Genomic DNA, 14,907 nt, shown 5'->3' with positions numbered 1-14,907 from the left:
CATGCTTTCTGTGTTTTTAGCATTAGCCTTCTCATTGCTCACTGGCCACGCGTGTCTCGCATGCTCTCCATCTCAGTTGTAAATGATTCAGAACTACATGATCAAAGTAATTTTGAAGATCTAGTCTGTGGCTCAGGTTTGCATGGTAGACAGCACACTCTCATGCTCCTGGCACGCTCCCATTCTCACAATATCCACGCACACCGCCAGTGGAAAACTAATTCGTGGATTAACCTCGGATTTACATCTTGGAATGTGGCACCTTCCGAGTGAAAGTGTGAGTGATACCCGCTCGCATTTGAAGAAATCATTAACAATTAAGAGCAGGAGTAAGGAATGACTCAAAATCGTTGCAGAGCAGCACGGAAGCAGCAACACCAGCTGAAATAGTAATGTGTTTTCCTGTGTAGCTGTCAGCTCTCTTGTCTCATACCCTTTGAGTAGCAAAGACTTGACGTGGGATTCCAACAATGCAGATAATGTTGTGTTCTTGCTTTCAGAAACAGTTAATGGGAAAATCCATCCCTACACAGCTTTCACATGTTATTGCATATTTACATCTACTTTAAAAAAAAAAAAAAACTTTCCCACTGTACCCATAGAACACAGACTTCTTTATCTGTGAAGACAAGATGTATGTACACGCTGTGAATAAAGTGGCTCTGCTGTGTGAATGGAGGGTACTCTCCTCTGTCTTGTTGAAGTCATACTGTATGAACTAATGTACAGTATCTTCTTCGAGGAGAAGGAAGCAAAGAAAAAATGGATGAGGCGGGTGCAAGCCAACTGACATCTTTTATATTATTTGAAATTTACTATGGGAGCTTAAAATCTTCAGGTTAAAAGGTCAGGGGGTCATAAATCAGACATACACTCTCTATTTAGACTGTTCTCCCCCGCAGTGCTCAGTGCTCACCTTGCTCTCCCAATCTGCTCATGTTTTATACATGTCACCCTTCACACTGTGTCTTCATCTTGCATGTTCCCCAGGCATACATTGAAAAACTGGAGAGATCTATGTTTTGTTTCTGTCAAATGTTTTTCTCCAGGGCAGAGTTTGGGCAGTTTGGTGATTTAGGATACGAGGAAGAGAAAAACTGAGTCCTTGAGCACAGTTAGTAATGTCTCTACAGCCCTGTGGTGATGCTGCAGAGGCGATAGACAGACAGACCCGCGAGGAACTCAAAATTCACAGAATTACTACAGAATTGCTGTTTAATGTTACACAGTATGAAAGGATTTGTTATCTTCATGCATGAATTAGATATTTAACCCTTTAATTTCTTTTTCAACCATTTGGTAGAGCACATTTAATGTTTGATATCTTGTTGGAAAATTGGATGTACATGACTCAACTTGACTGAGCTCTCTCTACCACTCGGGTGAAGTATGTTAGGCCCAAACCAAATCCCCAGGGGGCAGTGCAGTTTTCAGAGCCAGAACCTTTTCAGGTGGCTTCCTTCCAGGAGGTTATCATCAAAAAATCAGTTTTGACATGTTGCATGTTTATAGTAAACATTTTTTTTTTTTACAAGTTTTGTTTCTGAGGGCTGACTTAACAGAGTGATGTAAATGAAAAAAATAAAAAAAAGTCTGTAATAATTTTCAGGATGGATGGATGTCATGTTGTCTGTCTGTATGTCAGTAGGTTGGTTCACCACTTCGATCCAGACTGAAATATCTCAACTCCTGGATGGATTGCCATGAAAATCCAGCACAGGTATCCATGATGCTCAGAGGATGAACCCTTTGGTGATCCCCGGACTTTTCATCTAGGACCATAATCAGGAAATATTTTAAATATATGTATATATTTTATATTTAATTATATGTATGTTATGTTCAGTTATGTGGTTTATAACCAAATACTAGAAAAAAACTAACCACACTAACTACTACACCACATTAACATCTGCCTCAGCTGCACTCCGTGTTTAGTGCTAATCATAGACTCTATACAAAGATAGAGTCTATGATTAGCACTAAACACAGACAAACACATTTTTAGTTGATCTTTATATACAGTCCATGGTGTTAATTAGCAAATGTTAGCATGCTAACACCCTAAACTAAGATAGTGTTAGTATTGTTATTGTGAGCCTGTTAGCATTAGCTCAAAGCACCACTATGTTGCTACCATGGTTAGTCTTGTTTAAAACTCTCTCCACCACTCTATCATCACTTAAAATATCCATTAATGGTGAAGGTAATACTGCTAGCTTTATTTTAGGCAAGATGAACATTGCAACACTCATTTTTTATAGACAGTTGTCAATATGATAAATTTATTGCTATTCTATTGTGTATAGAAATTAATTGGTCAACATAATTTTTGACATTTTTTTTTAGATAAATCCAGGGTGAGACTGTTAATATTGGTAATAATGATTCAGCAAAGTCAAATTTAAGCAAATGAACAAATCTGATGTAGTTTTACAACTATACTGTACATGATCATTAGCTGATGCATTTCAATGAATGAAAGAATGAACAATATTTTCAGTTTACATTGTGGGATTTAAAGGTGTGCAGTGTAGGCATTCAGAATGCAATTTAGGTTTTTAAGACAGGATTTTGCATTAACAACTCTGCTCACAGTGGAATGCTTTCATATTGTAGGAAAGCTCAAAATTATATATTACCATTTGGCTGTTGTTTTTGGCCAAGTGTGCATGCGCTTCCAAAACCACCAGCCCCCAGGCCGGGATCCCAGAGGAGATAAGGGATGAAGAATAGATGGCATTCTGAGCTCTCAAGCCTCACGCACATGTTTTTATTTTTACCTCCAGACTTCTTGGGAGCCATCTGTTCAAACATTTAAGAATACCTTGCTTTCGCCAGCCCGAGAGAGTAGAGAAGCTTACATTACGAATGTGCTGTCGAGTAAATGTAGCTTCCAAGACAGAGGGGTAAAGAGATTTGTTTGAGATGAAACTAGGAAATAAGAGTCAACTGCTACTAGGGTTCATCTGACGCTGTGGAAGAACACATAGATCGATTCTGGATATAATGATATTGCTTAAGAGCATTTGTGCAAACATGTTTTATGTGTGAGCATCTGACCAGCTGGATTCACTTTTGGCCGATTGAAGCATTGATCAACTTCCTGCTGTTTTCACAGCAAAAGCCCCCACTGCACATATTTGTGGGCCGCTCAGAGAACAGCTTGTTCTTGGCATTGTGTCTCAGGAGTAGTCATGACATTCAAACACTGTTGGGAAGATCCAGCAACAGAAGGAGACAGTGGACTAGACTACTGAGACAAAGTAACTTTCTGCAGTAGTCTTTTAGTTCATATCCTCCTCTGAATTACAGACCTCTGAATCACTGTTTAATGCACTCTGTACAATCGGTCAGAGATGTAAAGTAGAAGAGCTCCAAAGTCATATTATCTGTGTTATTCAGATATGAGTGAACACCATTGAAGTTCATTTTCTGAAGAATGTTATCAGGTTTAAACTTCTAGTCTTAAGGACACTTTTTCTTTTGCTTTCACATCTCTCTGCTCATAATTGGCTTTCTTAAGAAGATGGCAGTTTTTACAAGAAGCCAAATTGTGACACCGAGTACCTCCCTCAAGACTTCTCCGCCATTTTCTGAGAAAGCCTATGAATAGATCCCGACAAGCCATTACTGTTCTTCACCTTCCCTGTTTATTTCTATTTACAGCAGTTAATACAATTATTCCCAGTCGTGACCTATTTAAGCGGTGCATGCTATGAGCCATTAGCATTCAGCGAGTCTACAAAGTTACCACATTGATGGATTTGTGAAAGGAGGTTGTGTTTTTTAGTGGGTGCGTAGGTGGAGGTTCAGAGGCCTCCTGTTTGTCTTCATTTAACTGATTTTCTGTTGCCATAGGAGCAGGCCTCTTTTTTCTCTCATGAAAGTGCAGCACTTCAGAGCGCACTGTCTGGATTCACATCTACAAGAGGGTGTCGGGGGAGTTGTCCAGGATTTTACACTTATCATCGCTTCCATTAGATGACTTGCAGCTCACTTTGCAGAAAATGTTTAGTTCAGAATGTCTTTACTATTGCAGAGCCATTCATCCCTCATGTGTAGATAGTGATGTGGATTTAGCATGTATATCGTGCAGCATAAAAGATGTGGGCATCCATGATTTCAGTATTCTTCAAATGTAGGATTTGTTTGCCTTAGTTTCGCCCTCCTGCCTTGATTTTTTTTTGGAAGATTCTGTAAGGTACCTTTGGCTGCTTCTGATTTTACACTCCGCCCTGAAAAGAGTTCAAAGACTTCTCAGTAAACCACAAAAGAGAAAAAATCAGCAGACCATTCTGGATACCAGCCATTCACTACCCTCCACTGCTTCGGACCTTTCTCAGCCACAAAGCTAGTCAACCAAACAGTTCACACATGTCCCTACGGGTCCCTGTAACTCAGTGGTTCCCATCCTTTTCTGTCTGACGTACCCCACATCCTTATCAGATGAGCTTTACTCCATCAACACCACCCATCATGTTCAAAATGTATTCATTTCATTGTATTTCAAAGTGGATCTTTCATCCATTATTTTTAGCTATTTTATCTGTTTTCAACCAATTTTTACATTACTTGTAAATAATATTTTAACTGTTTATCCTTTAATTTTGGCTAATTGTTGGCAGCTTACTGATCATTCATACATTCATACATTCAGCAATACATTTACAATAGCCTAAAGATCGATATCAAACTAATTGGGATGGCTGTGTTTGGATGGAATTCTCCCCCTAAACACAAATATGTGAATATATATCATTTCTATTTTTTAATTAGCTACCTGAGTCTTCTCATGTACCCCCTGGCAACAGGGAATCAATGCTAAGGATCCCTTAGTTCACCTGTCTGGAGCCTGGAGCTCACTATATACCAATAAAAGATAAAAGACGGACAATAAAGATGTCTTATTAAGGCAATGCACAGTTATAGCCTGATGGTAGCTGCTGATAGTAATAAGTACTTTCCAAGGCAGCCCTTTCCATGTTGAAACAGATCGTTGACAGTGGAGAAACCACAGCGATGCATGGCCTTCACAACAAATTGAGCGAAACCAGAGACAGACCTTGCTGAGTAGTTAAATAAAAGAGGAGCATGTTGTGGATGATGTTATCGCGACCTCAAGATCATACTGAAAAGAGGATGACTATGGTTCTATTAAAGGTCTTGTGTGATGTGATCTATCCTTTTCAACAATACCAGTGAGTCCTATCGAAAAAGTGGGTCAATGGAGCTATTTTTAGTAGCCATTGCGCACCCCTTTTTACAAACAAGCAAAGGCTCAAATACTGGATGAAATGTCACACAGCTACACTGAACAAATATTCGGGGGAAATCAAGGTGTTCGACTTGCTGGTAAATGGGGTGAACTATTTATCTGGTTTCAAACTTCACCTCCCTGTGGAGACGAGAAGCTGCGTGAGGGCATGAAATGACTGGGAAGGGGGGTCTTTGCCTCCTGGATTGGCTTTGATAAACTGGGGACTTGTAAGATTTGTAGGGCTCTCTGTTCTAAAGTGGGCTTCTGTTTCATCATTTCCAAGTCCCGGTGCCTGCGTGGCTACCTTGTTGTAATTCCTCCTCATTTTTCGGGTTTCTCTCTCATATTGCCTTTCATTCCAAAAGAAATCACTTGAAAAGGAAGTGTTTGCTGCCTTCTCCTCTGTTAGATGTGACACTGTGGGCGATGATATGATAGTGCCGTACCAGAGGCGTCATCCTCACATGCACCTTACTGGTTTAATGTTCCGCAATTGCACACAAAAGTTTGTCAACTAAACAGAGCACGAGCCTAGAGCGGCATATGTTGAAGCTACTCTGCATGAGCTGTGCAGAAAACCCATTTATTCAGCTAGAAATGAAGGAGATGAACAATAAAAATTAGGCAAGGATGTTTCAGCATTACACACTGTTAATGATGGCAGGGAAGCAGGGAATTACTGCTCGTCTTGCAATCAGGCTCAATAAATCACATGAGGCTGTGCACTGCCCCAACAAACGGGCAAGAGAATGTCAGTGGAGCAGAAAGCGATTTTGCAGCAGAGCAGAAAATGCACTGTATTCCTACAGGCATTGCATGACAAATCTGTGAACTTCTACTAAGTAGAGGTGGAGCATTGTTTGTATGAATTCCTGAATGGTTGTTTCACCTCAGGCACTCCAGAAACACAGGGAACTAAGCAGCGTAAATTATGGCTCATTTTGGCCTTCAACTGGAGTTTTACTTTGACATCAAATTAAGGTGAAATGTTGCTGATGCTTAAAGAAAGCGTTGGCACTTTGCATAGCAGGCATTTCCAGGAGTGACTGTGTATGTAAGTTTCCCAGTGACAGTCAGTTAGTGACAGGTCAGCACATGTAAGGCTATAAGTTACCAAACGGGAAATCAGTGCTGTTGTAGCACCGGAGCAGCAGTGCGTTTATGAGCAAAACCTCAGCAGCCTGATGCCTTCATCCTTCCAGTCATCACTATGACAGAGGTCATATGTTTCCAGGAAACCCTAGTAATATTACTCACCTTGAGTGAAACTCCTATGATGTAATAACCTTCAAACCTCAGAAGTCTTGTGTAAGTTTCACGTTTCTGTTGTAAGATGAGTAAAGGGAAGAAAAATTGCTGAAGTAGATTGCTGATGGTTTTAGAGATGACAGTCTAAAAACACTTTTCCAGTTAAGAGGTTATGTAATATCAAATGAGCATGGGCAGGACATCGACAAAGCTGAAAATATACTGCCTTGCTCAAAGGCAGCAGTTAAGAATAAATGTGTTACTTGCCACCCTTAATTCATCAGCTCCAATCTGGCTTTCATCCTCCCGTTAGTACCACATATCAAAGCAGTCATTTTCTGGCTACTTTTCAGTGCCAGTCTCACTCTGAGCTCAAGGCTAAAGTGCTACTCAGATGAGTCAAAAACATTACAATTTCTGATGAATTGTATGATATCCGATCGGTGGTTGATGCTGCATGGATGGGCCAAGTGGGAGCAGTCAGTGTGTCCAGAGTGACACGGTATGTCACAGGGAAACAGTTTGGATTGGTAATGACATCTGCCAGGAGGGCTTGTCTGTTTTACAGTCAGAGGTGATGTGAGAAAGATGAGACAGAATCAGGATGGCAAGAGAGCGAAGAAAGAGAGCACAGGCATGCTGACATGAATGCATTCAGTGTATTGTAGGCTGGGATGATAGCTTATATGTACTATATCACTGTAAGGTTGTTGGCTAATAAGAAAAGGTTGGCTGGTGAGTTAATACATGTTAAACATGTTGTAATCACACATGTAAAACATGAATCTGCTCCCTATGGTCCCCTTCTCCATGCTCTGCTGGTGTTGTATCATCACTGGAACAACACTGCCACTTAGTGGCTGGTTTATCTCTCTCTCTCTGGACTCAACTGAATGCAAGGTTGGCTTTAGCACACTCATACAGCTCTTAGCCCTGTGTGATATTACCACCATAACTGGACTCATGAGGTTCACTTGAGGTTTAGGACCATGTGGGAAAACGCTTTGCATGCTTAAATGTGGGGTATAGGGAATGAATTTTGGGGGAAAGGCTTGTTTGAACTGCTTGTATCCCCTCTTCTACTGTTATGATTTGCTATCTATTGCTATCTATTATTACCCAAGTGGTATTTACACAATCTTACACTACTAAAGTCTGCAAAGCCCACTTTTTTAACTTTGCATACTTAACTGTAGCTAGGTTTCAGCCTCAGAAATTATGTAAACAATTTAAAATACTCTTATCTATCTCATTGTCTGCTGTGACATTGATTCAACTTCTTTTGAACAATACTGCACTTTTGCGCTGTAAGATTTTACTGTGTAAAAATCACTTTGTATTGTGCAGTAACCATGCACTGTTTGGAGGGGATTGTGGTCTACACCAGTGCCACCCATGGCCAAATTAACCTGCTCAGGGCAAAAATTTGTCTGGGGCCCCTACTGAAAACCCATTCATCCCATTCTCTGCGCATTGTGTTTTCTCTAGCATTAAGACTGAAAACAGGGAAACAGCAGAAAACAGCAATAGGTACCAAACAGTTGGTGCAACATAATGCTGCGGCATACAGGTGACAACAAGCCTCCAGGATGTCTCTGCACCTGGCCAATGGTTGCCAAAAAACAAGACTGTCCTCCCAAGAAAAATGACCCAATAGGTAATGTCAGTCGCCCCAAAACGACCTGCAGTTACATTTGAGTGACAGATACCAGCAGCCGTCGTAATTATGACCTGGAGCATTGGTGCAATTAAGATGATGTATACATATTTTCAACAAATTTCCTCATTTGGAGGAGGAGGGGTGGATGGAGGCTATAACCCAAGAGTGGATTTTGCTACAAGAGACCATTTTTCATTTCCTGTTTCCAACCGAGTTGGTTGTTATGTTAAAAAACATAACTACGATCATCCCCTAACCTTAATCCCGGTTTTGGAAAGTACAGACAAAAGATCTTGTCCTGCCTATTAGTGCCTATAGGGGCACCAGATTAGAAAATGCTCCTATGTGTCGTTCAGGAGTGCACGTGGTCAAACAATGTCTTTGGTAGTTTAATTCGGAGGACTTCATGTAAAAAACAGTTACAAAAGCTCCAACTTGTGGTTATAACATTTCTGTTTGTGTATGGATTTAAAAAAGAGAGATATAATGTGATTCATTAGTGAGCTTTAGAGGTGCGCATATTTTTGAATTTTGGACAGAGCCAGACTAGCTGTTTCCCCCTGCTTCTAGGGGGACTGCCCACTGGACCGAAAGCCCATAGTCTGATGGATAATTATCCCAAAAACAGACGCCCACTGCTCCAAAGGCCTATTGCTCCGAAAATACACACTGGAATTGTTGGAGTTCGGTGACTGCTGACCTTACTACTTTCCAGACATATTGCTCAGTTTAACAGATCTGGGTTCAATGTTACACAGATCCTCCTCCAGAATCATTATGTATGACTTTTTATGACTCCCAAAGAAAGATTTTTACATTTCGGCTGATATTTAACTTTAACAGTTTTTCTGTGAAATGTTAAATTTAACAGAGCCGAGCTTCCTGGTAAACTTCTATTCCTTCTAAAAGATAATTTATGATTTCATAAACAGACTCATTTAACATAATTTGGTATTAATTTTAGTTCCATGTAAAGTGAATGAACGTGATGTTTCCCAAATAATGCTGGTCTGCCTTAAAGCTATAATATGTAACTATTTGGCATCAAAATGTCTAAAAACAACCAGACCTATGTTATCTATTTTGTTGAGTTGTGTACTGTATCCCAAATGTTTCAATCAAACATGTTCAAATCAGTAATTTTAATCAAGGTTATGGTCCTTTTCATTTGGTCGCCTGTCAATTGAGTCATACCCCTCTACCAAAGAGTATATGCGCACAAGATGCATGTGTCATTGTTGTGGTTGTCTGCTACAATGGCCTCTACCAAAGAGTATATGCATATAAGATAAATTGTTGCCCGCCAGGAACCATCAAAAATCGACTTTTATTCACATTGTTAGGATAAACCTTTTAGATCTTGGTTGTTTTTAACTGTATCTTTTAACCGGATAAAGGATTTTAGTCATTGGATGTCTGGATCTGAAGTTATCACAGAAACAAGCTGAGCAAACGTTAGTAGGAGCTTGGCTAGCTTACCCTCCCGGCTGTCCTCTTTCCACTGAACAGCGTCAGAAAAACACTGACTTTTAACGTGAAACTGCTTTACTCACTATTTTCACAGTTTTATTTCCCGTGTACGTTTGTTTTGGAGAGGAGGAGACCTCTATGGATAATTTGGCTCATGGTAAAAACCTTCTGAACATCTGAATCTTAAGTTATCAGAGAAACAAGCTGAGCAAATGTTAACCGCAGCTCGGTTCGCAGCCCCCACCGGACGTCCTGTCTCCACTTAACAGCATCAGAGAAACACTGATTTTCAATGTGAAACTGCTTTATTCAGTGTTTTTACCTGTTTTAATCACCAAATCACCAGTTTGTTCTAGAGAGGAGGAGACCTCTGCAGGTAATTGGGGTTCCCGGTAAAAACATCCTGAATGATGAACACTGTAGTAATCCTATCCCAGAGAAGTTGGTTGTTTAACAATGAAGACAACAACCCCCATGATCCCACACTACTTCACACCGTCATCACACTCTGTCTTTTGTTATTGTTTTGATTGAGAGACCCCAAGCAGCAGAAATGACATATTATGCGTTTAACAATGCAGTTTACACATTTTTATTACGGCTGATTTATTAAGTCAGAGTTCTACTGAGTGAAACATGACGCTGAAGTTAGCAGAAGACCTCAGTAATATATAAAAAGTCTGGTTTGTCAGGTAATAAACATCAGTGTCTGATAACCAATAATGACGCACTGCCATTATTTATGGTTAGGAGTCTGATCAGGCTACCTCTGTCGTCTTTTGCCTTTAATGTCTTATTGTAATTTGATGTGCTTGTTAAAAAATTATTATGCTTTATGATGTGGTTAATATTTGGTTAGGTTTAGGCACAAAAACCACTTGGTTAGGGTTAGGGAAAGATCATGGTTTGGGTTAAAATGATCACTTGCACGCCAAAATACACTAAGATATTAAGGGCAAAAAACTCCAGGGAGAGTGTGTATTTTCAGAGCAATGGGCCTTTGGAGCTTTGGGCTTTTGTTTCCTGGATAACAAGCCATCAGACTAATGGGCTTTTGGTCCAATGGGAAGTTTTTCAAACTATTGGGGTTTTGGAATAGTGGGCCATTGGACCAATGGCATGGCACCACTTTCAGTCTTTATTCTAAGCTAAGTTTACTGCTTCACCTTTGGGTTTATGGGGACTTCCCTGCTGGCTGGAAGTAGTGACTTCTGGAGTCTTGTCAGGTTGCCGCAACCTAACCATAGAAGGATTTTTGAACTTTGAATAGAGTCAGGCTTGCTCATTCCCACTGTTTTCAGTCTTAATGCTAAGCTTAGCTAACCCTTTGCTGGCTTTGGCTGTATAGTCAATGCACAGACAAATTCTTGCCAAGAAAGTGAGTCCAAAATGTCAAACTATTCTGTAAAACAAAATACACTTTTAAAATACTTTTATTTTCCCTAGTCACTGCTTTTAAAGCATGTTTACTACTAGTTGCCCTCAGCTTAACTTTTAAATGCCATATCTTAACCCCAAATGAAAGCTTATGAACCACAAGTCATTCATGTGAAACTTTGTCTCAGAACGGAGAGGGTCACAGCCTTGAACCTTTTATCTTTTGAGAAATGACAGCTGCGTGTCACACTGATTTATGTGTGTAATATCACTTTCAGACTCACCAGGCACCAAACAGACTCTCCTGAAATTCCCATCGTTGACCTAAAAAATCCCTGTGAACCGTACCTGACAGGTCAGGTCTCAGACTGCTGGTCATAACAGCCAAGGTCAAGTGAAACAGTTGTCTGCAGTCATCTGGAAGTGGATCCTCTGGGCAGTAAACACTGTGGTCAGCTTGCGGTCAGTATGTGCAGCTCTCCCACGCCACATCATTGTCAACTCAAGACAGCATACAGTGGTCCTGAGATGCACTAAACTGTCTGAAAGAATTAAGTGGAGTTCAACTGAAATGCAAAAGTTAACTTAAAGTTAAAGTAACTAAAAAACTATGAGAATGGCTGTGACTGGTCCGAGATATTCATTTATATGACTTTTTTCTATGGAATATTTGTACAAAGAAGTGTTTCCCTTCATACTATTATCTGTGATATATTCTCAATCTGTCAGGTAACCTAATTGGGGGCTTTGCATATATTCAAACTACAGACCTCATGCAGATGCTCTGAAGGACAATGCTCCTTTATTTGTTGTATTATCTGTTTATCAGTGGTCAAGAGTGAAAGAAGGCCATTTGCCATGCTGGGTGAAATTCTAGTCATCTCTGTATTTTTTGCTGGGCTTAAACATTGAAGGTTAGGAGTTTTCCAGCTCATCAGGCTTCAGCTGAGTTAATGAACCCTCATGGCCCAGCCCCCGCGCTCTGGTCTGAGCATTACTCACGGGCTAAGCAGGGGAAAAAGAAGCTGCCAGTGTTGCTACGCCTCAGCAAGCCAGTGCACACACACAGATCACGACTGTGGAACTTATGGGGTCACAGAGGTCTACGCAACATCTGCTGATCCCGTGTGATATCTCAGGAGAGTTAAATCAGGCTTCACAGTGATATGGATAAACAAACACAAACGTGCTGGGACATAATTGAATTACCTCCATCCACCAAGAACATTGGTGATGAAGGGTGGATGCCCTCAGACATGTTTGTGTTGTAAAGTCAACTGATGTCATCTCTCACTGGCCCAGATTCACCAAATTCATGTTGATTTCCATAAGTGTGCAACATGCCCATCATGAAGGAAAATAATTTCATTTTACTGATAATTTCTGTCATTTTTCAACTCACTCACCTTTTTTCTTTCTTTTTTAAATTTCTTTATTGAATATTATTACAAAAATTATCCAAGCAGAAAGAAAAAATACTTAGGGGAATACGCTTATTTTCTTTCTTGCCAAGAGTTAGATGAGTAGATCAATGTCACTTTCATATCTCTCCATACAGTGTGAAGCTGAGCTGGTGCACTTAGCTTAGCATAAAGACTGGAAACAAGGACACACAACTATGTTTCTGGCCACTTGCTGAATGTAAGTCCAAAATTCACTGTCCTTTTATCTCTGTTTTTGGTCTCCACCAACTCCTGAGGGAAATATCTGGCTCTTTAGCTGCTAAATGCTTCTAGGTAGTAGAGCAGGTAGTGTACAGTGGATTCTTACAGCTTTTTTGCTGAAAACAGCTGCCTGTTGTGGCCTAAAACAACACTATGAGAGCGCTGAAAGTAAAGTTGATGGCTGGCAACAAAAAGAAGAAGCTGAAAGACACTACAGTGGAAAATGCTTATATGGAATCAAAAGCTAGGGACAGAATCATTCCTATATAAATGCTGTTTAAATAATTTGATTATAGTAATAAAGTAGTCCACTTAAAGTGTACATTTTGGGTCTTTTCATACATGACAATATATGGAAAAAAATTTAAAACTACAATAACTCAATTTTTTTTTTTTTTTAAATTTACTCCCATTGTACACGTATGATATGTAGTTAGCGGCTGCAACACCATTATTGGCTCACAGTAACTGGTCTGTTCCTGGCTGGTGACCTGAGGCTGGTGCTGCATGCACATTTAAATCATGATGGGAAAAAAGAGTAATTTTCTCTCAGTGACAAACATAGTCTCCTTGAATCTTGTGACAAACTGCCCAAAATGAGCCGAGATGCAGCAGCGAAACAATAAGCATTTGAAACAGCTGCACTGTATTTTAAATTCAGTAAATGACAAAGCTGTCCATTTCATTACTTAATATTCATGTAATAAATATACAAATATCAATTAGATGGTAATCTACATGACAAATAAAGAAAAAGAAAAAAATTTGGTTATAATAATCATCCGCTTATAGTGATCAATTTCACCCAGACAGACATGATCACTATAAGCGCTTTCCACTGTATAAAGCCTCATAGCGCTGAGGAGAAGTGCAGAGTGTGGGAATAATTCTTTGTGAGTTTGTCTGTATGGACGACATTCTCACATTACATGTAGTGATTTGATCTTTTGTTATCAGAAAAATATGGATTATAGCTGCTTTAAATTAATATTTAGTGCCAATTGGAACATTGGGGGCTTATGGGAAAAGGTTTTTGTACTGATTTTTGATGAAACTCAGTTGTTGAGCATTTATTTTATATGTACATAGAGTACATGCAAACTGTAACATCATACACAGCTAAAATACTGACAGAGATATGCTTTATAACATGAAAGATAATATTAAGTTACTGATGGACATTAACTGCACTTAGCTACAAAGGAAAACACATGCTGCTCTGCTCACTATGCCATTATAATGCACTACATGCAACACTGTTTCATCTAAAACATCCACCGGAAATATGACATGTATTATTTAACCTATTATTAATTCATGATAAATCCCATCAGTGATAAACATGTATGTCTTTGGAGAGCACCAAAAAACTGCATGGAGAGACTGAAGCATAAAGCTAAGGAGATACAGCACCAACTGAACCGCTCACAGCTTGGCAACAGTGAACATTTCCAGTTATGCAGTGTTGATTACTTGGCCTAGATACAACAATATGGATTATTCTTATCCTCGCTTCTCCGGGTGATGTGATGCATCGCGGGGCAAAGGCTTTCTTAGTTCACTGGTTTACGTAAAGCATGTAGTAGCAGAAATCTAATGCGATGGTGCTATCCTGCTGAGACATTTCCATAAAACTACAACCAGGTCTGTGATTCAATTATGCTCTGGTCTTTTGGTTTGCAGTCATCACAGAATCAAATAAAGGAACAACAGCAAGGAGATTTGTGGATTTCATGGAGATTTTAAAAAAAAATTTAGTTTCTTACAGCGGTGCTTCTATTTGAGTAGAAGAAAATTTCTGAAAATTCATTATTAACCCATCACTGAAGCAAAAAAGCTCTGGATTGATTAGAAGTAATTACTTGACTGCAGACCAAAAACCCAAATGAGATCTGGACTGAAAGCTACTGGCCATTCACACAACACTAAAAACCATGAAAATCTCAGCCTGCAGTCCGTGGGAGTAGCTAAGCAGCCGTGCAGAAAGAACGCCTTTAGAAATCTGTCTACATTTCTTTGACGGCTGCAGATTACAACTGGATTGGTTTTAAACTTACAACAAGGCGTTGGAAGAGCTCCCTGACAGAGTTGTGATTGGAAATGAGTGGCCTTACAGTATGCTATGTCAGAAAACATTAGCTCACACGCAGACTGATGTTTAAATGGAGATGCTATTCAAGGATTTGTGGGAGGCAAAAAGTCTTATTTGCTTTCAATGATCTGGTTCA

General features: G+C 39.7%; 1 long non-coding RNA gene across 1 annotated transcript; it reads left to right on the top strand.

Moving 5' to 3' along the window:
* Positions 1 to 1,635: 1,635 nt before the first annotated feature.
* LOC122989415 lies at positions 1,636 to 12,740 on the top strand. Its single transcript, XR_006405046.1, has 3 exons — positions 1,636 to 1,720; positions 11,294 to 11,477; positions 12,574 to 12,740. It is a non-coding gene; the product is annotated as an uncharacterized LOC122989415 (long non-coding RNA).
* Positions 12,741 to 14,907: the final 2,167 nt, after the last annotated feature.

Source organism: Thunnus albacares, chromosome 9, assembly GCF_914725855.1.
Source record: "Thunnus albacares chromosome 9, fThuAlb1.1, whole genome shotgun sequence".
Lineage (NCBI taxonomy): Eukaryota > Metazoa > Chordata > Actinopteri > Scombriformes > Scombridae > Thunnus > Thunnus albacares.
This window is presented reverse-complemented; position numbering and strand designations above follow the sequence as displayed.